The 23,511-nt window shown below is 37.7% G+C and overlaps 1 long non-coding RNA gene across 1 annotated transcript in view; it reads right to left on the bottom strand.

Moving 5' to 3' along the window:
* Positions 1-257: 257 nt before the first annotated feature.
* The window catches only part of LOC109498754, a 376,552-nt gene continuing 353,298 nt past the window's right edge, over positions 258-23,511 (bottom strand). Inside the window, exons 5-6 of the long non-coding RNA XR_006595902.1 lie at positions 5,800-5,893; positions 258-1,299 (exon numbers count right to left, since the gene is read on the bottom strand). This is a non-coding gene — a long non-coding RNA (uncharacterized LOC109498754). The remainder of the gene's footprint in view (positions 1,300-5,799; positions 5,894-23,511) is intronic.

Raw genomic sequence — 23,511 nt, 5'->3', positions numbered from 1 at the left:
AGCGATTTACCAGAAAATTATGGGCCACAATAATGAAATTCTACAACAAAAATTCTCAGATTGGACGTCATGCTGTCGACCACAAGACAGTTGAGAAGACACAATATCTTTTGCTTTTAATTCTCAAAAGCAAGAGTTTGTTTTATGGGTTTAAATTTCCCCATTAAAATAACTTATTCTAATCTCATTGTCTCTTTTGCTCCTGGTTCCCTCTCTTCACCTCCCCTCCCGCCCCCTCCAATTTTGATCCACTCTGGTCTCCTGGCATTGTTCTGACATTTGCTTGGCAGAACATAAAACAACAAATATGTTCAATTTGAGTGGTTTCCTGCAATGTTATTCTATCAAACTGGCAATTTCCGAAAGGATTTAGAAAGGAGCGTACAATTCCTCAGACACCAGGGAGGTCCGACAATGATTGCCAAAGCAGTCCATGCTTCTAGTGGGTCTTAATATCTGAGCATATAAAAACATCCCTTTTTCTCAGGTTTATTTTTTAGCTTAACATCAAGCAGACTTCAAACACCATGTAAGTGGCCTGAGAGCACTATATTTAGCTCCTCAAAACTCAAAGGAGTTTAGGATATTTTGGTATGCGTGGTACATGGAGGCACTATTTTTTTTTCCCCAGCAGTCATGTAAGGTAATGAAATGCTAATCAAGATGTTTAAATTATATCTAATGGATTGATGGCCATAACGGCCAGATGCAAAATTCATTAAAACAGTTCTATTTATTCCCTGTGTAGTCATTTCCTGCTCCCCTACCCAGCATTTGACATTTCCAAGATGGTGGCAGATTTGGAAATTTTATGATTTGATTGTGGTTTGGCTTGGATTCAAATTATAGGATCTGAATTTGATCAAATTAGACATCTAATGCCTCAGGCAGAACAGTGCATGCCTATGTCAATGGTGGCAAGATGTACTATAGCACTAACTTGAGACAGAATCTTGCAAATTCTTACGGCTCATGATATTATACTTCATGACCACAAAGTAGCCAGGCCCTAAAACCATAATGAGTTACTATGGCTCATCACGTATTACTATTTCAGCTCTTGTAAGGCTGAAATCTGATCTAGCAACACGGACTTCCCGTGGGCCAATTCATTTGTGTTCACCGATGTGAATAGCAATGAAGTCACTCACCCTTGGTCCGCCACAAAAGTAGCTTGGATGCCAAGTAGCTATGGTCCCTGTGACTCCTCTTGTACTCTGCTGTAGTTGGCTGCATTTGCTCTTCCATTTCACATCAAACTTTGGCACTGGATTGAAAGATGCTCCAGGGTACTTTTTGCTTTAAAACCAGAGAAATAAGCTTATGGATTCCTGCTCAGAAGATATTTGAATAAATAAGTCCCTACATTCTTATCTTTGATAAAAACCCACCTCATTCCATTCCCTTTACACAGAACATCTACTATTCTGAAATGCAGCAAGCTCAGGGATTTCCAAAACAACCTTTAGGCTTCGTGCAGTGTGACAACATGGCCTTTTGGCAAAACATCCTGGCACCAGGCGTGGTCCTAAATAACACATTATCAACAGTGTTAAAACCCTTGGCTCTGGGAGTGCCCCTCAAAGTTTGTCTTCCCCCAAATTTCTGAAGCCTTGGTAGTACTAGAGCAGAGAGAAAGATACCGTGGCTTATAGCATCAACTGCCAATTGTCCTCTCCTTCACGACTCCCAAGTCTGGTATTTCTTGAATCTAAGAGGAAGTCTCTAAACAAAATATGTTATGGGAGAAAGTTGCAGAAGATGTTTCAGTTCCCCGGGGTCTGCTTGGCAACTGCGTGCCCTTGAATAAGTCATGCAACCTCTCAAGGCTTCAATTTATTCAATTATTCAAGTAAGAAGTTACAGTCCATGATTTAAAAACAGGAGCAGTGACTGGATTCGTATGCCAAAAACTGAAAAAAAAAAAAATCTGAGTTCTTATGTGTTGTTGAACTGCTGAGGGTGTTCAACTCAGGTTGTTTAAGCATTCTCTCAAATATGAACAATGTTCTCCTTGCCTCTGTGATAATTTTACAGCAATTGCATTACTGTATGCACATTCATCCAAAGATTATACTGGGTGTTTGGGACTTCACCTCTGCTTTTGGTATGAACTAGACCTTAAAGACCTGTGTGCTCTGGACAACTCACTTAACCACTCTGGGACTCAATTATTCTCTACCTGAAAGACAGGAAAGAGAGACTGATTTCATGATCTCTAAGACCTATTCCAGTCTTGTCTTCCATAAATGAGTCCTATCCCCATCCCAGTATCTTTGGGAAAGTCAGTGAAAGTAAACAAAAGATAAGTAGAGGCTGAGCTTGCATTGCACTCTGGCATGGCACAGGTTTGCCTCCAATCTGGAAACACAAAATTTTAGGATTAGATGAAAGGAAAACGAGTTATTGTATATCTGATTTTTCCTTAAGGTGAGCATTTTTAGTTATCAATTACCATGTAAGTCATCTCTGTATTAGAGGACTTTAGTTGTAGAGTTCATGGCTGCTGACTTTTCAGTCAATCCCAAAATCTCTCTGTGCTTTTAGTATCCACACAACTTCACTCAGCACTATCTGACCTGCCTTGGTTGCTTTCAGAACCTCTGTAACAGATATTCCATAGTTGAAGAAACAGATGAAATAAGGAAACTATTTTGCTACATTAGACCATTTCATCTGGCATATTCTGTGTTGCCTCCGACCTACCCCCACCCCCCAACCTTTACATATATTTAAAGATAAGAAATTAGGTAAAGGTTAGTCTTTTCTTGGTCCAACGCAGACAGCTGACAAGCCAGACTAATAGCTACATTTAGGAAATCAGATAACATCATTGTAACAGAGGGTGGAGGCTTGAAGTCTGCAGTTTTATTAGATCCTCAAATTTTCTCCCAGTTACAGCATCCCTGGTTTGTGTTTTACGCATCTTAAAATCCATCCCAAAACTTTAATAAGAAAAGCATGCTTTTATTAAAACAATATTGAAATTGTCTATCCTTTCATATGTTTACTTTTTTAGAATCTGTGAGTTTGACTTTTATAAAATAAAAGGTCTTATTTCATTCTTTATAAGAAACACAAAAAATAATATATATGTATGAATCTTGCAGTATAAAATGATTCACATTTTAAATAAATTCATTTTCAGAAAAGACTTAGAACATTTGTAACTAAGAATTTTCAGAGGAAATAGTTTTCAAATATTAGAAGCATATATACGTATAAAACATATATAACATACATAACATATAGTATAGTAATGGTTATAGTGTAGTAATATAGTGTAGTAGTAGTTTCAGGAGTAGAATTTAGTGATTCATCACTGACATATAACACCCAGTGCTCATCCCAACAAGTGCCCTCCTTAATGCCCATCCTTGATTTAGCCCATCCCCCACCCTGTATTTAAGAGTCTCTTATAGTTTGCCTCCCTCTCTGTTTTTACCTTATTTTTCTTTCTCTTCCCCTATGTTCATCTGCTGTGTTTCTTAAATTTCACACATGAGTGAAATCATATGATATTTATCTTTCTCTGACTGACTTCTTTTGCTTCACGTAGTTCCATCCACATTGTTGCAAATGGCAAGATTTCATTATTTTTGATCACTGAGTAATATACCATTATATACATATATCACATCTTCTTGATCCATTCGTCAGTCAATGGACATTTGGGCTTTTTCCATAACTTGGCTATTGTTGATAGTGCTGCTATAAACATTGGGGTGCACGTGTCCTTTCAAATCAGCATTTTTGTATTCTTTTGTATTATTTATCCTTTGGATAAATACCTAGTCATACAACTGCTGGGCTGTAGGGTAGCTCTAATTTTAGTTTTTTTTGCGGAAATTCCACACTGTTTTCCAGGGTGGCTGTACCAGTTTGCATTACAACTAGCAGTGCAAAAGTGTTCCTCTTTCTCTGCATCCTCGCCAACACCTGTCATTTCCTGAGTATAAATATATATTTTCCATGTTTGTGTCTGTGTGTCTTGTTTTCAGCAGAAAAAATAAATGGCTGGATTACTTGAATCAATGAACTTGAGAAATAAAAATCATAATTATAGCTTTCCCCCCAAAATTGCCCTCTTATCTAGGGAAAAATAAGGTTTCTTAAATTTTTTATTTGTCAAGAGGCTTGTCTTAAAATTGAATGTATGTAGTTCAGTGATTAAAGTATAGCTTTTTCAGTCCTAAAATTCGTCATTACTATACAAAACTGGCAAAGAAATTAATGAGTTAAATAAACAATATTTGCTGAATCCTATACATTGTCAATGTCTATGATACGTTGGTAAGTGATATGTATCAGTTACAGTGCCTATCGTATGGGAATTTTGTCAGCAATGTCCTCAATTAGATTGTATACTTAGGAGTTTATAGTTCATAGAAATCAATCTTGATTAACTACCAATGTTAAAAAAAATTCTCAGTAGGGCTATAAACCATTAATGTGAAAGATGTCACTTCTTTTAAAATTTCATTATAAGAGTTATATGATTCAGAAATAACAACTGACCTTCTGATTCATGTAAAATATTTAATGCTTGCATGAATTTTGCCAATTAACCTTTGTCTTGGAATCAACTTTGAGTTGTAAGATTTACTATGAATCCTTCCAGATAGCAATAAAATGTAAGTGTTTAAACATGTAAGAGAAAGGACAAATGGGACAAATATATAAATTCCTCCCAATATGATTTAAAATATAAGGCATGTATAAGACATTGTTGAATAATTGTTGAACAATTCCTGTTAAACAACAGATCTGAAGGTCTGAGAAACATTTATCCTCCTATTATTAACCCAGTTTCATTCATTTAGGCAAACCCATCCATTGAGGAACTTGTATTTTGTTAAGCACAATGCCTTATACTGTGGATACATAGAGGAATTAGTAGGGACTTCTACTTCTCTCTGGGAAGTTACAATAATTGTAATGGTATGAGTCAAAAACAGAATTATGTAGAGGCTAAAACAGTGGCTATAAGGGGAAAATGGAGATAACCAACACAGTGTTTGAGAATGTGAATCTGGAGCCCGACGCATGGGCTCATATCGCAGCCCTGTCACCTCTTCCCTGTGTTACTAACTGCTCTCTGCCTCATCTGCAAAATCAGGAACGATGATAACAACATTTGTCTCTTAGGGCAGTAGTGATGAGAAAATGAGTTATTATCTATAAAGTACTTTGAATCATACCGGGCAAATATTAAGCAGGATGCAAGTGTTTGTTGAATAAAGCCCTGTGGTTTGGGAAAATAGAGAAGAAGAAAACCAGTTTGAGCTCTGTATTTCCTTTTTTTTATAGTGAAGAAAGAAACATGTTATCCAGACCAGGTACTGACTCCTAGTATCTAAGAATTTACACATAAAAGAGGAATTCGTCCATTTAGCCCAGAAATCCTACATGTGGCAATCCCAGGTGGAATTGTGTTGATGAAAGTCAGATTTCTTCAAGTTTTATAACTGTATAAACGCTCTTTCCATAAGCAACTTTCTAAATTCTTGGGCCCTAATTTTAAAGATAGACACCAAAGGGAAGAAAATGTTAATCAATGCTTATGAAATGTGTGCAGAACATGGACTTTGTCTACACTCTTCATAGAACTAGCTGCTAAGGAATTACCACAGAATCAGATCAGCTCCTCTGAGTTACTACTGCAGCTATATAAAAAAAAAAACAACACCCACCTTCCCAAGATTGGTTAACTCTCTAATGCCAAAATGGTCTTTGTGTAAATCAAAGCAATACAACTAAAAGAGAAATTCTGAGTACTAAGTACTCCTCCAAACTCACCTCTTACTAAAATGCATCCTGGTCACAGTTGCATCTTGCTGTTCCTTAGGGCCCTTCTGTGGCTATTAGAGAATTTCTCTGCAGGGAAGCTGTACTGAAATTTCAGAATTGGAGAGCAGTGAATTATTCTCTACTTTTCCCCATGGTTCTCATGGTTTCACTACAATTTTACAATAAAGGAATCTGTTTTATCTTGTCTTCAGTTATAACATCTAGAGATTTAGTAGTTCCATAGTTAAAACCTAAAATGGTTCTAATATTACCCACCAGACAATTTTCAAACATGACTGAATGTTATACAAGGCTGTCCTGAATACAGGCTGATTTCCCCCCCTAGCTCTAGAGCCCTACCTCTCATCACCTCTTGAAGCAGATTAAAAATGGACACACATTCTTTGAGCCTTCTCCAATCAAAGCGAGAGTCTACGCCCCCTCCTATGAATCTGGACTGGTTTGTGGCTCCTTCACCTAGAGTGTGGTTGGAATCTCACTGTGTCAGTTTCTAGGTACAGCTGTCACTTCCTCTCCCTTGGAACTCTGACTCTATGGGAAACTGCCATAAAAGGTATGATCACCCTGAGACCACCTGTGACCCTGAGACCATTCTGTGACAGAGCCCAAGCTAGCTACATGGAGTGACCATGTGGACAGGGAGATGCCTAAGTAGGGTCTTTCTGCTCCAGCCATTCCAGCCCAGGAACCAGACTGCAAGGTAAGTAGTCTTCAGATGAATCCATCCCCAGCTATCATCTTACTACAACTGCACACGAGCCCTCATCTGAGTTCATCAATCTCCATAACTGTGAGAGATAATAATAAGCTGTGGTTTTAAGCACTTGGTCTCAGGGTAGTTTGTCACAGAGTGACAAATAATCAGACTATCCCCCTGGAACATCCCTGTGCCTGTATCTATTCCAAATTACTTAAAGTTACCCCAACATTCTGAGTTGCTTTTAAACAGCCTTTCCATGTATTCTTCCCTCTTCTTAGAGAGTTCTCGCTCCAAACTTCAAGATTTAGTATAGTCATTATATCCTTAAAATTTTTTCTTGCTAATCACCTGTAAATGTAACCCCAGGCTAACTTTATGTATATGTGTATGTATGCATGGATGTATTTAACAAACACAAATAGCACTTCATTCAAGTATTAAACATATTTAGTCCCCTTTTATCCTCATTTTACAGACGAAGAAACTGAAGTATAGAAAAGTTAAGGAACTTGGCCAAGATTAGACAGATGGTAATTGGAAGAGCCATGATTCAAACCCAGAGAGTCTGGCTCTGGATTTTGTGCCTATAACTACAACAGTAGTCTCTACCAAGAGTATCCTCACCTACTCCTTCTAGAGTTTCTCATGGCATGACCTTTGCTCTTCTGCCAGGTCTTAGCTCAAATGACTGTTCCTTAGGGAAATGACCATCGGAATCAGGTAGTACTCTTCCCTCTGCACCACTTCCCAGGTAGGTCCAGTTCTATCTACCCTGCTTTCTTTTCTTCATCATGTTGATTACAGTGAAAATCTTTTTTTTTTTTTAATTTGAGGAGAGATATTGGGCTTCTTATTCTTTACTATTTCTCCAGAATCTAGAGTATTGCCTGATACATGGTCAGGCTTAGTAAATATTTCCTGAAAGACATGTATTAATGTGATTTTCTGTCTTCTGCATCCTTACTGTGGAATCCACCTGTTTTGCTCATTACCAGTCATTTGCTTCATGACCACTCCCTAGTGCAACAATGTAACCTGAGTGTATAACTCCCCCACTTTCATTTATTTATTGATGCCTGAGGATATCTGAGTTCCTAAAAACATCCTGTAACTAATGAAGGGCACTGCTTCCTGATAACTTACTGCTTCCTAATAACTTTCTAAAACAAAAACAAAAACAAAAACCAAAAAGGTCAAATTCTGTAGGGTCTAAGTTGTATTAGAATTGATATTATAATGCCTGAGGCCAATATTAGCTAGAATGATGGTGATGGTTATCTGGGGATTGTAGAAGTCATTCAGAGTTGGCTAAAAGCTATAGAAAACTTTAAAGAAATTGATGATTCTTGGTAATTCTTTTTTTTTTTTTGCATATAAAATCAGTGACTTTCTTTCTCATCCATCATCTTGAGTTTTTTCCTCTCTTTCTTCCCACCTCGTTTCTTCCTCCTTTCTTCCTCCCTATCACATCCACTTCCCTCCCCTCCCACTCTCTCTGTCTCCTTTCTTCACCACCACATCTCACACATTTGAGATGGGTCATCATGTACATTCGTTCTCTTGCTATTGATCTTATCTATTAATTAATTTCATCCCATTTTCTTCATCCTTCCTACACTACTGCAGGTGAGGTCCCTCTTCTTTCTTACTTAAACCCTACAGTAACCTTATTCCCTGGTATCCCACTCTTCCTGTACTAACCCTACACCTACCCTATCACCAAAGCCGTGTTTCCATGGCAGGGAGCTGATCTCATTATACTCTGGCACTAGGGATTCAGTTTCCCACATAGTGCTTGCCAAGTCCACATTTGATTCATCAATAGATATGTTCTAGATAGAAATCATATCTTGGAATTGTTTAACAATGGAAGTAATGTCTGGTAGTCACCATCACTGGAATCCACAAACTATGAAGCACTGCATTTATCAAATATCACATAGAGGAAGGAATTACCTGACCTATTTGTGCGAAAAGCTTAACTTTATTCAATTAAACATCTGCTTCAGACTGTCTTCTACAATTTATTAAGGAGGTCTCTGATTAGAAGTGTTTGAATGCTGGTTTGTTTTGTCCTGTCAACAGCATTACCTCAGCTCCTAGATTTTACCATTATAATCATCTTTCCCTCAGAGGAAAATATATCTTGGGGACTCAGTAAATGCCCACATTTTTTTTGTGTGTACAGAAGATGCTATCCTCATGAGTTCTGAGAGTCAGCTCTGGTGTCCCCAAATGTCTGCAGCAAGTGACTTGGGAACTGATAAAAAAAATCTTCTGCTGAAACCTCCTCTATGATTGATGTAGATTGTTTCTCAGTTAAAAAAAAAAAAGCAAACAAAAAAACAACTTTAGACTTAGAGAAAAGTAGAAACAGTACAAAAGTTTGCTTAGAGCCCTCACCTCACTCTCCCACAAGCAAAGATGATCATAGTAAAAATGTGAAGAGCCACGTATTAACATCCATATGATATTATGGAGTAAACAACAGTTCCTATTTGAATTTCACCAGTTTTCACTGATGTTCTTTCTTCTGTTCCAGGATCCAATCCAGAATTTCCCATTGTGTGCAGCTGCTATGTCACCTTCCCCTCTGTCTGCAATTGTCTGTCTTTCCTTGTCTTTCATGACCCTCACACTTGAAAAACAGGGATCATTGGTTGTATAGATTGCCCCTCCATTTGGATTTGTCTGCCGTGTTTGTCATGTTTGGACAGAGGTTATGTATTTTGGGCCAGAATCTTATATACATATACATATACATATACACATATATATACATGTATACATATATGTATATATACATATACACATATACATATATACATGTATACATACATGTATATGTATATATACATATACATATACACATATACATATATATACATGTATATATACATATACACATATACATATATATACATGTATACATACATGTATATATACATATACATATACACACATACATATACATATGTATATGTATACACACATACATATACATATGTATGTGTATACACATATACACATATACATATGTATATGTATACACATATACACATATACATATATATATGTATATACATATGTATATATGTATATACATATATACATATATACATATATACATATATACATGTACATATATATGTATATACATATACATATATATACATGTATATGTATATACATGTATATATATATACATATATATGTATATGTATATACATATATATGTATATACATGTATATATATATACATGTATATATATGTATATGTGTATATGTATATGTATATGTATATATATAATGCTGCATCATTCTTAGTGCATCATGTCAAGGGGTTCATCATGCTAATACACTGTGGTGTCAATTTGATCATCTGGCAAAGTTGGTCTCTTCCAGGTGCCTCCACTAGATGGTTACTGTCTTCCCCAATTTTTGATCAACCTGAAAGTTACGCAATTTTGATTTAAAGAGCACATGTTTGTGTACCTGAAACCAATATAACACTTTACGTTAACCTTACTGGAATTCAAATAAGATGAAATTTTGAAAAGGCACACATCTAAGGTTAAGCAGATCTAGATGCAAATCCCAGCTCTGTCACCTTCAGTTTGCGAGATATTAGAATACAGGTTACTGAATCTCATTCTGGGTCTCAGCATCTTTGACTGTGAAATGGGGACTCTACCAATACCCTTCTCATGAGGAAAGTGTGAATCCTAGTTCACAATTTGAGACGTAGAAAAAAAAATCCCAATTTCCTTTTAAATACACCTAGATATCCAATGGTACCAGGGTGCCACAGAGACCCCAAACAATACAACAGCCACTTTGGTAATTTGTCCACATTGGTTACCTCGGGATTACATGCTCTCCCAGCTCAAGGGTTCCCTTCAGTTTTAGTGGCCCTGCTGCATTAGGTTTTACTTCAGTCTTGGGCATTTCTGGTGAGGCAGGAGCTCTTATACTTGGGAGAAGTTATTCACTCTGAGGGCATTAGTATTCCTGGGCCTTGTGTAAATGTGACATGAGGATTTCCAATGCTCTGGGGACCCACCAAAATGTGTAGGGAGAAGTCCCTCCTTTATATTTTTCCCCAGCAAAGGTATATGTCTGTCTCTCTCTCAGACACCTGAAATAGTTGGGGAGGTTGGATTTTGACCAAAGTTTCTAGCTTCTACTCTGCAAGTACCCCAGAGGCAAAGAATGCAAACAGCCTTGCTACCTTGGGGAATATGGACAAAACCCCCCAATGAATAGCTCAAAATATGATTTTGACACAATATCTTTTTACGTAGTTGTGCAAGTATTTTGACTGAGACTAGACCCCCCCCCCAATATTGGAAAATATGCATGTATCTAGAAGCGAGAAAAACTAATTTTAAAGGTAACACAGTGTTTCTCTTCTTCTTCTATTGAGGTGGATTCTTACATTAACTTCTGGAAGTAAATTGCTCTTTTAGAAAAAAATATTTGCATGGGCCTTTGGTTATGTAAATATAACACACCGCTTTATTCTGGAATGAAGAGACTTATGACAATGTGTTTCCAAAAGCCAAATAATGCTACTTCATATAAAAAGCCATTTTCCAGGTAGACAAAGCTTACTCTTGGGAAATAGCTTATTTTAGGAAAATGTAACTTTTCTGAATATTGGATTTACAATGCACTGACTCCAGAATGTATTACTTATTCTTGAGAGTTCTGAGTCTTTGTTCTTGTCTAAGTCCCAGAGTAGAGAGGATGATTAGACTGGCGAGAGCAGTCTCGGGCAACTGCAGAATGACACAGAGACATGACCTTCCCCCACATACTAGTGGGGGTGGGAAGCTACACTCAATTGAACTGCTGAAGTTGAATAACACACAATATGTTCAAAATGTACACGTGACAGACAATTGTTTTGTAAGCAGTTCAAAGGTAAGATGATACCCCTATTGATGCCTTTTTCTTGAAAGGATTGGATAGCTTCACTGTAAAACATTCAGGAAGATATCTAGCCTGAGAATATGGTGACTTGAAACACATACTCTGGACAGGTAAAAGGCAGAAATGCCCCTTTCTTCCTACAGTTTTGAGAAATAGAATATTTGAAAAATATTCCCCAGCAGAGGAATGGAGTAAGGAATATATGTTTGAGATCTCTATTACTGACAGAAGTGGTGGGGATAAACCAATCCCCACAACATGGTGGCAGGACCACATCTAGTCAGAAGGGTCCAGAAAGGGGCTCTAATGGACAGACATGGCCTGTAGACTCTGAGAAAAGCAATATCTGATGACCATTTGAAGAACTCTTTTGTCATCCTTAACACTTTAGTAAGTGATGGTCAGGTCTCAGGTACCATTCAGAGGAATTGAGCAAAAGATCTATGCACCAAATCAGGAAGAGCTGGTATAGGGGAAGGCAGCAGCAGACTGAGGGAAGCCATGTTCAAGATGGTGGTAGGAAAGTCCTGAACCTACAGTAGAAAAGACAGCTGACTGAGGGGTGATTAACAATCAGGGCAGCTATGGGGAACTTGCAGGCCTTCCCAAGCCAGAAACACTTGGGAGTCAGGGAAGAGGAAACCTGGTGAAAGACAGAACTTTCCAGACTTTTGTGTGATCAGGCTCAACCACTGTGACATGAACATTAAAGAGTGACCTCATAGACTAATAAAATGGGGCATACTTAGGAAACATTTATAGGATTAAAGTTACATATATTTTTAGAGCTAAATATTAGTCTGTTTTTCCTGACTTCCTAATAAGTAAGAGAATCTGGGAGGGGGCTCAGTCATTTCAATATCTGACTCATGACTTCAGCTCTGGTCATGATCTCAGATCGAGCCTGCTCTGGTCTGACAGAATGGAGCCTGCTTGGGATTCTCTCTCTACCTCTCTCTCTCTGCTCCTTCCCCACCAAAGTAAATAAATAAACTTAAAAAAATAATAATCTTGGAGAAACAGGGAGAAGACTTGAAATATTGACAATGAAGTGGCTCATTTTATGAGTTAACATTGATTTTGCATATCATAGATCAGGTGCAACTTGGAAATGGTCATAGAATGTGGAGAGAGATACGATCTTCCCAGGTCACTGTAGACTGGAAGATTATAGACAAGTACATGGATGATGCTTAGAATTAGAGCACTCTTCATGTTAAAGGTTAAATGGTAAAATAAAAAATGAGCAATGTAGTCTCAATGTGAGAAAGGACATCTAAAAGACTTTCATTTTAATTCTGCCCTTTTGCCAAAAAATAAACCAATTATTGGCACATTTGTATTTTACAGAGACAGGTTTGTAGGTATTCATACAACAAATAGTAATATACAAGCTGGGCCCTATCTGGTGATTTCTGAGTGGACAGAAAGAGAAGGTGGCCTAAGGCACACTGCTAATTTAAGGCTTCCTAAATGTGCCTCTGCCTCTTTGGAACTTTCTTCTAATTCACTTTTTTTTTTCATCTTATTTATCTTACACAGATAAAATCTTCCATAAACTGAAGCCAAAGGTTTTCGTTTTGTTTTGTTTTGTTTTTCTTATTCTTCTAGTACTATGGCTAATTTTTATTGAATTCTTTCTCTAGAGCAAGCACTTCTAAGCATTTTACACTCATTTCTCATTTAATCTTCTAGGTTCTATTACTATCCCCATTTTATCAAAAGGAGAGTGATGCTTAGAAATTATATCAGTTCTCAAAGTTTCACAACTTGTGTTATAGCCGTGATTAGAAGCCACATCCTCTGACCATAAGAACTTTCCTCTTCTCTTTCTTCTCTGCTTTCCCGATTCAAGAGAAATTTCTGAGCTCTAAGTCAAAGCCAAACTGACATCGTTTCAGTGAAAAGTGTTCTTGTACCTCCAGGATCCCCTAGGAGGTGACTAATCTAATCAACAATCCATTAATTCACTAAAAACCAAACATTTAGTAGGGATTTGCCAAGATGGGGACACAGGCTTAGGCACTGGGAACCAGGGGATACAGCACAGCTCTGTCTTAGGAAACTCATGGACAGGACAGGACAGAGGGTAGCTAGATGAATAACTGCTCTGCAGAACTGTAGGTGCAATCATAGAGGTGCACAAGGTACAGAGATGGGATGAACTCTACCTTTGCAATGGCTCAGAGGAAGCTACAAGGGCCTAAATATAAATAAGTAACAAAGCTCAGTTGATCCATAATATGTGATTTCACAGGTAAAAACAATTTCTGAACAAAATTTGATATATTATCCATCACACTCACATGCTCTTCTTTGGTTATGTGGAATACTCAGACAATACATAAAATGCCAAAGTCAACTCACTATATGGACAACCCACCTCTCCCCTCCCCAAAACCCCACGATCACTGTGCCTATGGCCACGGTTCCTTTCTTTATGATACTGATATCACAGCACCTCGAAAGGTTCTACATCTGTATTTGAACTGCCCTTAGTAGTTAGGATTATTTGAAAGAGCCTTCCCTTGTCAGAACAGTGCCCAGACTGAGGCCCAATCAGCAGGAAATTGATCTCCTGCGTCTGTCACAGAAGTATGAAGCTCTGCACGGTAGAGTGTCATGTTACGGGTGCAGGTGCATTTCTGAGATGACGTGCTGATGGCCAGGGGGTGAGGAAGCTCTGTTCTCTTTCACAGCTGAAGACAGAAATGTCGCAAGGACAAGGAGGACAACTGGCATGCCTCACATTCCTCAATGTTGAAAACAATCAAAGGTGGGGGAATGAGAGAAAAATCAAATTTCTACGAAGAGATGTCAGCAGTAAATTTAATGCAGGTGCAATATTCTCCAAACAAAGGACATTTTGTTTCTACCGTCTGTGGCTCCATGAAAACCTGCCCTTGCCTCCTCCCTGCTGTGTGTTTTTCTTTTTATCAGTGTAAGGTAGATTAAAATGTTGATATCCTTCCTTGGCAAAAGTATTTTTAATGTTCTTAGTACAACTGTTGAAGAAGTATTAACTTCCACCAAAGCTTAGCTTCGCTGGGTGTAACCGAGCTTTCTCTAGGCTAAGGTTCAATTAGTTATGCTTTGCATTTTCCTGATTACCCCCCTGTATTACTGTGACATGGTTTTTACTCTTTGTTCTTCCTTGCATCCACGTAAAGAAAAATTAAAAAAAAAATTAAAATCAAACTTTTACTTCAGCTGGAGTAGCAAATTTATAAATTAAAAAAATAACAAAATCTCCACTGTTGGTTAATATCTATTTTATAAGAGACAGACAAGTGCAAGTCATTCACCCTCCTTTTTTTTAGGCTATCACAAGGAGAGTGATTGTAGAGCCATCAAGAGGTATGACTTTCTGATTGGTTTTACTTAGTAATTGCTTAGTAATTTGTAGACTCTACTCTGGTAACAGTTTACCAGAGAAGGATTTCCTACACCACTAATGGAGCTTAAGTTCAGGCCTTACATAATTCTGTGAGGTCTTAGCAAGGCATCAGAGGGCATTTTAAGTTTTCTTGTGTAGTGTCTCATTTAACTTGGGACATTTAAGTGATACACCATGAATGTCAAGATGTTAGTGCTCTAGGCGAACTGGTAAACTAGGCAGTAGGAATGTTCCTGTACCAGGACAGCCAGCCATAACTGCACTATACATGGAAGTGATGGAAAACTGAGACACTGTATCTGTAAAGTTTCTAAGACTTGCAAAAGTAAGCCATTTCAATCCCAACCGGTTGCATATTTTCATCTAATATCCCCTGTCAAGCTCACAGCACCTACCATTCCTACCCAAGTGGCAATGGCATTTTGGGGGTTGAACAAGTTGGAAATATAGTATTATGGTTTGCAGTCACTTCTGTGTACAGTTTAAGTCATTGCTAGCTGTCCTGGTATAGGAACACCCCTACTGATGCTGTGCCAGTTCACCTAAAGTAATAATGTGACCATATCCATAGCCTATCATTTACTAAGTGTCCCTAATTCAATGAGTCACTACACAGGAAAACTCGAGATGCCCTCCAATCCTATAGTTCATGGATAACAAGAATTTAATAGTTTTGGAAACTGACCCAAATTCAAACGTTTAAATGATATTACCAATACCAGATTGTACAACTGAAATCATCGTTTCTACACTAAATGATGAAAAAAAATTTTTAATCAACCCTGCAGGAAAGAAGACTGAATTATTTTACCAATGTTTCTATAGAAAATATTATAAAATTATTATGACAAGGCAATTAAAGAGCATGTAGCCCAAGAGTATAAGACAGAATACATTACAGAAGTGGGTCAGGCAGTTAATTAATAAAGATACCATGTTGCTGTTCTGAATTTTGTGATAATTGATGTCAGGTTTTAAAAATGTGTGATTGATGTATTCTTTTCTCATTCTAAATAAACACCTAGTTTTATAATTGATTTTGATTTTATAGTTTTATATCATTTTTCCTTAAAAGGATTCCCCAGATTGTATACACTTCAGGTCCCATAAACACTGGATCTGCCATGAGATGTCAAGAGATACTTGAAAGAAGTATCTTGGCCAAAGATCATAACATGGGCAATCAGCATTTCACAATAATTACCCATACAGAACAGGTTCCTTAAGGCAGTCTGGTCAAGAGTGCAAAGACTGCAGAATTTGGAAATAAAAACTTGACATCTCTTTAGTCTCAAAGCTCTCTGTGGCCAGGTGTCATCCAATCCTACATCCCACCACTCTCTAGCACATGCACAACCAATGTGGTAAAACTAGTCTCTTCCTACTGTTCTGCCCAGACATGCTACTTAGACTCTCCCTAAAATGGTTTTCCATCCTTGAAGATTATACTTTTCATACCATTGTTCTCTATCTCTCCTTCCCAATCCTACTCATCTTTCAAGACCCATCTTCGATGAACTCTCCATGACTCATCTAGCATGTAGAGGTGTCTCCCATCTTTGAACCAGTAGAGGGTTTGTTCAATGGTATTTTACAGAAGACTGCATATCTTTTGTTGCTATTCCTTAAAGATGAATATTTTTTTAAGATTAAGCAATAAATTTCTCGAGGACAGAGACTACGTCTTAAGTTTTCACTGGATTCTCTTCAGTCTCTAGCTGCTAGCATCTAGCACAATGCTGGCTGTATCTTATTTGAGTAGTTAATAAATTTATTGATTGTTTGGTGTTTGGAAACATTGAGATTTTTTACATATTTTTAAAATTCTTTTCATGTTTATTTATTTTTGAGAGAGAGCGAGTGAGGAGCAGGGGAGGGGCAGAGAGAGAAGGAGAGGCAGATTCTGGAGCAGGCTCCAGGCTCTGAGCTGTCAGCACAGTGCCCGACACGGGGCTCGAACTCATGAACCACGAGATCATGACCTCAGCTGAAGTCAGACGCTTAACCGACTGAGCCACTGAGGTGCCCCAGAAAAGTACAGATTTTTAAAATGTAAAGACAAATAAACTACTTTCAATATTACATATTTTCCTTACATGTTAAGGATAAGTTAACACTTATATTAAAATATTGAGGCTAAGGGAAGGAAATCTGTACTTGGAGCTCAAAACTTGGTTCCAAATCTTGACTCTCAACTCTATGTGACCTTAGAAAACATAGTGTCTTCTTTGAATCTTAGCTCTGTATCTATCTGCAGTGCAGAAACACATTAGAACTGCTTTGAAAATTGAATGAAATTATATTTCAAAAGCATATAATATTTATTCATTCTTTATCCATCACCAATGTGGCCAGTATGAGGAAGCGTTGAGAAAACTGGATAAGAAGAAATTGAAAAAGAGGAACAAGAAGTAAAGGCCCTTCTTTCCCTTTTCTTTTCCCCTCCTCTACTCTTTCTTTCCTTTCTTTTCTCCCTTTCTTTCCTTCCTTTCCTCTCATTGTTTCTTATGCACCTGTGGGCACTGAGCTAAGAATATTAAGAAAGAGATGGCCCCATAAATCTCACAACTTCCACATTTGAGATTAACAATTCAAACTGGAGTTAGAAGAATGAATGAGAACAAGTTATTTAACCTGAATAGTCTGTACTTAAAAAAAATACTCTGGGGCGCCTGGGTGGCGCAGTCGGTTAAGCGTCCGACTTCAGCCAGGTCACGATCTCGCGGTCCGGGAGTTCGAGCCCCGCGTCGGGCTCTGGGCTGATGGCTCGGAGCCTGGAGCCTGTTTCCGATTCTGTGTCTCCCTCTCTCTCTGCCCCTCCCCCGTTCATGCTCTGTCTCTCTCTGTCCCCAAAATAAATAAACGTTGAAAAAAAAAAAAGTACTCTGTCCAATGAGGGGAGATGTGAAATCCCAAATCTCTTCTGGATCTGATATTCTAGGAATTAAATTTTATGTAAGCTAAAAATGTGATAAATTGCATTGCATTCCATCTATTAAAGACATAAACCCATCAATCTCCATTCCCCCAAATCATTTATTTGTACTGGATTTTCTTCTCAGTCTGCAAAGATGTTCAAATATTGGTCATCTTAAGGGCAGGGGTGGGGGGGGGGATGACTAAGCAAATAATACATTTCCAAAAGCTTTAGCTTTCACTCAACTATTTTCTTCCTCCTAGTATCACATCATATTTCTTCTTCCTTTTTAGCCAAAATTCTGACTAGAATTGTCATTCAGGCAGCTCACTTTGCCAGCCTTCAGACATCAAGCTAGCATGCTATATTCTTTTTTGGGGGGAACAGGGGGAGGTAATTAACTTATTTTTTCCAAGCTTTATTGAGAAATAATTGGCGTATGTTACCGTACAAATTTAAGGTATACAGCATGATGGCTTGATTTATATATATTGTGAAATTATTACCTCAATAGGCTTAGTTTACATCCATCATCTCATCTAGATACAACTAAAAAAACAATTCTTATGATGAGCATGCTTAGGATCTAATCTCTTAAAAACCTATATATCATATGGCAGTGTTAACTGTAGTCATCATTTTGTACATTCCTAGCACTTATTTATAATGAGAAGTTTGTACCTTTTGACACCTTCCTTTTATTCCTTCTTTCCTCATCCCCCACCTGTGGTAACCACGAATCTGATCTCTTTTCCTATGAATTTGGGGGTTTGTTTTTGTTTTTTTATTAGATTTCATATATTAGTGAGATCATATGGCATTTGTCTTTGTCTGATTTACTTCACTTAGCATAATGCCTTCAAGATCCATCCATGTTGTTACAAATGGTAGGATTTGTGGCTTTTGTGGCTAAATAATATTCCATTGTACAAATACCACCACTTGTTTATCCATTCATCCACTGATGGCCACATAGGTCATTTCCATGTATTGGTTATTGTAAATAATGCTTCCATGAACATGGGGGTGCAGATAGCTTTTTGAGTTAGTGTTTTCATCCTTTGGATATATTCCCAGAAGTGAAATTGCCAGATCGTATGGTAGTTCTATTTTTATTTTTTTGCGGATCTTCCATACTATTTTCCACAGTGGCAATACCAATTTACAATCCCACCAATAGCACATAAGGGTTTCCTTCTCCTCACATCCTTGCCAGCATTTACTTCTTTTCTTTTTGATGAAGGCCAGTCTAACAGGTATGAGGTGATATTATAGTTTTAGTTTGCTTTTCCCTAATGACTAGCAATGTTTAGCATCTTTTCACATACCGACTAGCTATCCATATCCGCTTTGGAAAAATGTCTATCAGATCACTAATTTGTCTTTAGGGAGTAGTGTATAGGGAAATTTTTTGTAGCATCTATTTCTGTAATATTTCATAATTACAACATTATAAGAATAGATTGAATTTTGTAAAATGAGGATGTTTTATTTGAACACTCAAATAAATAATTAGGACATATGAAAAAAATGCAATAGAGATATATGAGTTGATCTAAAGAATTTCACTTTACAAATGATGTGATAGTACTTTGTGTATTGTGTATTGCTGAATACCTACGATGAGAAATACATATATCCTAGGAATACATTTTTCCAATTCCTTCTATGCTGAACCCCAATGCTCATTCAATGTTTGTTGCATGTTGCCGGAATCTCTCTCTGTCTAAACTGCCATCAGACAATCTGATGAAATCTTTAGAAGTCACATTAACCCCACAAATTTGAGAATATTATGTAAAGAAAAAAATTTAGTCAGAAACTAAACAATTTGAGCCACGAAGGAACGGATTCTTCATCCACCCAACCCCCTTCGATCATATTACATTTATGAAAAGAGCAATATTTACTGGATGTGTGTATGTGTGTGTGGGTGTGTGTGTACCACACATATTTAAATTGGAATCAAATAGCTGAAGCATTTCAATTTTTAATCATTCACATATGTATTCATGTATAAATTCATTCAATAAATATTTATTGAAAATCTGCTATGTAATAGTCACTGGTCTATGAACTGGTGACAGATGTTTAAGAGAACAGGGCTTCTCCCCTTGAAACATGTCCTTTAATGGAGGTACATGCTGAGAATTATGAGGGAGCAGAAGGATAAACTTCTACCTTTGCCTAAAGGTAGTTCAGAGAAGACTTAATAAAAGAAAAAAAGGAAACTTTTACCTCAGCCTAGAAAGAAGAGTAAATATTTGTCAGGAAGATCACTGGGGGAGACACACATGTTCAGTAACAAAACATCTGGTTCAACTGTAACCATATCAGGTATTGACCAGAAGCAAACCAAGGGAAAATGGCAGGAACTACTCAAATGGTAGAACCTACTCTTTCTCCTTTCCTCTTTAAGCCATGTTCTACAAGGGATAAAATGAGCTCAGACTATAATTAGACAATCTGCAAGCAGAGATGGGTTAGCAAAGTAACTTGGCCAAGAGACCAAGTTGAGTGAAACTCTTGTGGTTTGGGCCTCAGATGGTTGAACAAGCTAAGTTCTTCTCTGTCTGAAACAGAAAGCTTAGAAGAAGCATATTTAGATTTATACATTGGGCCCTTATCATATCCTTTCTACAAAAGTTCTCTGCCAAATACAGGCAGTGATCATTGGAAAAAATACTACTCTAAATGTCTGTAACCCCATCCAAGGTTGTTTCTTATTACCTTAAGGCACTGACCAGTAGGAATTTAGGAAAATGGTCAGTTCACAGAAGCCAGAAGATAAAAGACTTTAATGTCTAAAACTATATGCACACAGGATCCTTGGCTGTAGTTACTCAGCGAATTGGCTGAAGCAAATAGAATGAAACCTACTAAGTTTTACGAAACCTATAGTGTCTAAACAAAAAAGCAAACAAATATCCCAGGACAGGACAACATCCACCTATAGTTATTCGACCCCAAAAGCAATTCTTGGACTCTGAGCTGTTCTTGGACTAAGAACAAATGCAACCCTCGTAGTGTGCTATTACCCCAATGTTCAATAGTCAAAGGTGCTCAAAGGTGGCAGTGAAGGATAAAAGACCAATGAGATCTTCCAAGGTACCCAAACTGAGACTACAAGCTTAGTCAATGAAAAGTTGTAGCTTTCTTATGAAGAGGACTTGATATATATGCCATGAACCATTGACTTCACTTTTTTCAAATGTGAATTTTATTTTTTTAAGCTTATTATTTTTTTTTTATTTTGAGAGAGACAGGGATTGAGAGAGAGACAGAGAGTAAGCAGGGGAGGGACAGAGAGAGAGGGAGACAGAATCCCAAGCAGGCTCCACTCTGTCAGCACAGATCCCGATGAGGGGCTTGAACTCACAAACCACAAGGTCATGACCTGAGCCGAAATCAAGAGTTGGATGCTTAACTGACTGAGCCACCCAGGAATTCCCCAAATGTGGATTTTAATTGTAGCTAATGCTGTTCCTGCTCCACCACTGTTTATTGGATATTCTGCAGGTAGATAACTAGATTACTGGTTACTAAGACATTACATGTGGTAAAAAAAAAAAAAAAAAAAAATTACACAGTCCCAGAAATTATTTTACCTGGAAGAGAAACAGCTATGAATTTAGAATATAATCTCCTTCCAGGAGAGTGGTATTCCTATGTTTGAATGGGAGCCAACATTAACATCACTAACTCCAAATGCTACTAACACACACCCTTCCCCAGTCATCTTGACAGATAAAAATATCTCCACACATTTTATAATATCGTGTATATGGATGTTGGGTAGCCAATGCTATACACTTTGGCAGATGTAACTAGTTGTCCACCAAATGTATATTCTTATCTTCTTTGTACTATAAGAACCCCACTTTTCTTTGGGTGAATCATTGTGTCAAGATAAAATATTCACCCTCCCAGATTCTCCTGTACTTAACTGAAGCCCAAAACAGGTATATAGAAATCACTAGATGGGGCTTCTAGGAAAATATTTAAAAGTAAGCCAGACTCTGCTGGCAGAAGGCTTTTTGTCCTCTTCCTCTTCCTTTATCCTGCTTGGGTAACATAGATGGGGTGTGTGGGGTTTCTGGGACTGTCCTGTATCCATGAGGTTGAAGGCCATTCATTAAGTTTAGCAGAAAAGACAAAAGGAAAACCTGGGTCCTATATGGTGTGCTTGGCTGCTATCTCAACCTAGTCTACTTCTCTCCAGACTTCTATGTGAGCAAAGCCACTTAATTATTTAAGCCTCTGTTGGGGATTCTGTTACTTGCAGTCAAACTCTGTCCTGATTGGATACAAGGCAAGAACAAGTGTTTGTGCCCTCCTCTCACTGAAGATTCCATGGCTGAGGGAAGGGAAGAGAGGAGTGGTAGAGAAGCACAGTAAAGTAAGTTACAACTGTGTACTTTTGAGAAAGGAATTTGAACTTTGCCCACAACAGGGTGAATCCCAGGAGGGAGTCCTAAAAACCCAAGAAAAATGTGGTGGGTTCAAGTGAAGAGGGAAACTTGCTGGATTTGTCTTGTACCCCAATGAATCTGAGATTATTTTGCCCATGTATGTATGTATGATTTACAGTAATGCTCAAGGTAAACACAGCAGAGGAGAAAGCGGGTTTACCATTGTTATGAAATGTTTACTCCCATTCAAGGTGTACCATCAGGGGACACTTCTTCAGGTAGCAGGTGTACTTTACGTTTATTCAGATGAACTGGTTGAGACCCGACAAATATGAACAGTTTATTGTAGGGCACAGTTATTCCTGAAGTACTAAATCCCAGGAAAAAGAGTAAGAATGGAATCAACTTTCTTTTCTTCGGATTAAGAAAATGTGCAATTTAAAGAGGAAATGTGCCATGGTGCTACCTGAGAAATTTAAAGCGAGGTCAATTAGCAGTGTCACATTTCTGTAGCATCTCACTCTGCAAATGTCCCTGCAAGAGTTAAATGAAGCTGGAGCCACACACTAAAAACCCTCTTGCAACAGCTGTGCTCAGAGCCCCTTCTGCAGAAAGGGGGGAAAAAAAATAAGTTTTAATTAAATTGTATTAATTGGTTTAGCTGATCTGGAAATAGAGTAAGGGCTCTGCGCTAATTTTGTTTGTTGGCTCAAATCCACTTATCCTTGACATGAGAATAAAGGAATGAAGCAATAAAATGTCTAGAAATGCCCTGGTAGAGACTTTTAAACTGTCCGAGGTTAAAGAGTGATGCTATCTCAGAGATGAACTTAAAATTCTGTTGCCAACTTAGAGAAGTCAGAAGTGCAAGCAAGAAAAGAAGAGTGTGATTAAAAACCCTGCTTCCTTAAAGCTCTGCAAAGCTGCAAAGAAAAGGCAGGCATTCTTCCCATAATAGTGAGCACTTGTTATAAAGAAAAGGAGAAGGTTGTGAAAGCGTCAGGGTATAATGACCTTATTTCAGGCCATTCAGCGTAAGTTTTCGTGTATAAGGTAACTAAGATTTGGAGTGTAGCTTCACAGTTTGATGTTGCTATGTGCAAAATTCATTTTATTACACTTAAAACCATACCTCAATCCATGATCCATGCCTGTGCGGCAGCACTGATCAGTATTATTTTTAAAAGATATTATTTCAAAGGCATAATGCTAATACAATCAAGGGTTTTTTTTTGTTTTTGCTCCCAAGTTCCTACAAGCTAACGGCTTGAATATAATCACAATTACTAGAAATATTTCTTCAAATAGCAATATTCTGTAATGCATAGAAGATACTCTA

This window comes from Felis catus, chromosome A1, assembly GCF_018350175.1.
Source record: "Felis catus isolate Fca126 chromosome A1, F.catus_Fca126_mat1.0, whole genome shotgun sequence".
Taxonomy (NCBI): domain Eukaryota; kingdom Metazoa; phylum Chordata; class Mammalia; order Carnivora; family Felidae; genus Felis; species Felis catus.
This window is presented reverse-complemented; position numbering and strand designations above follow the sequence as displayed.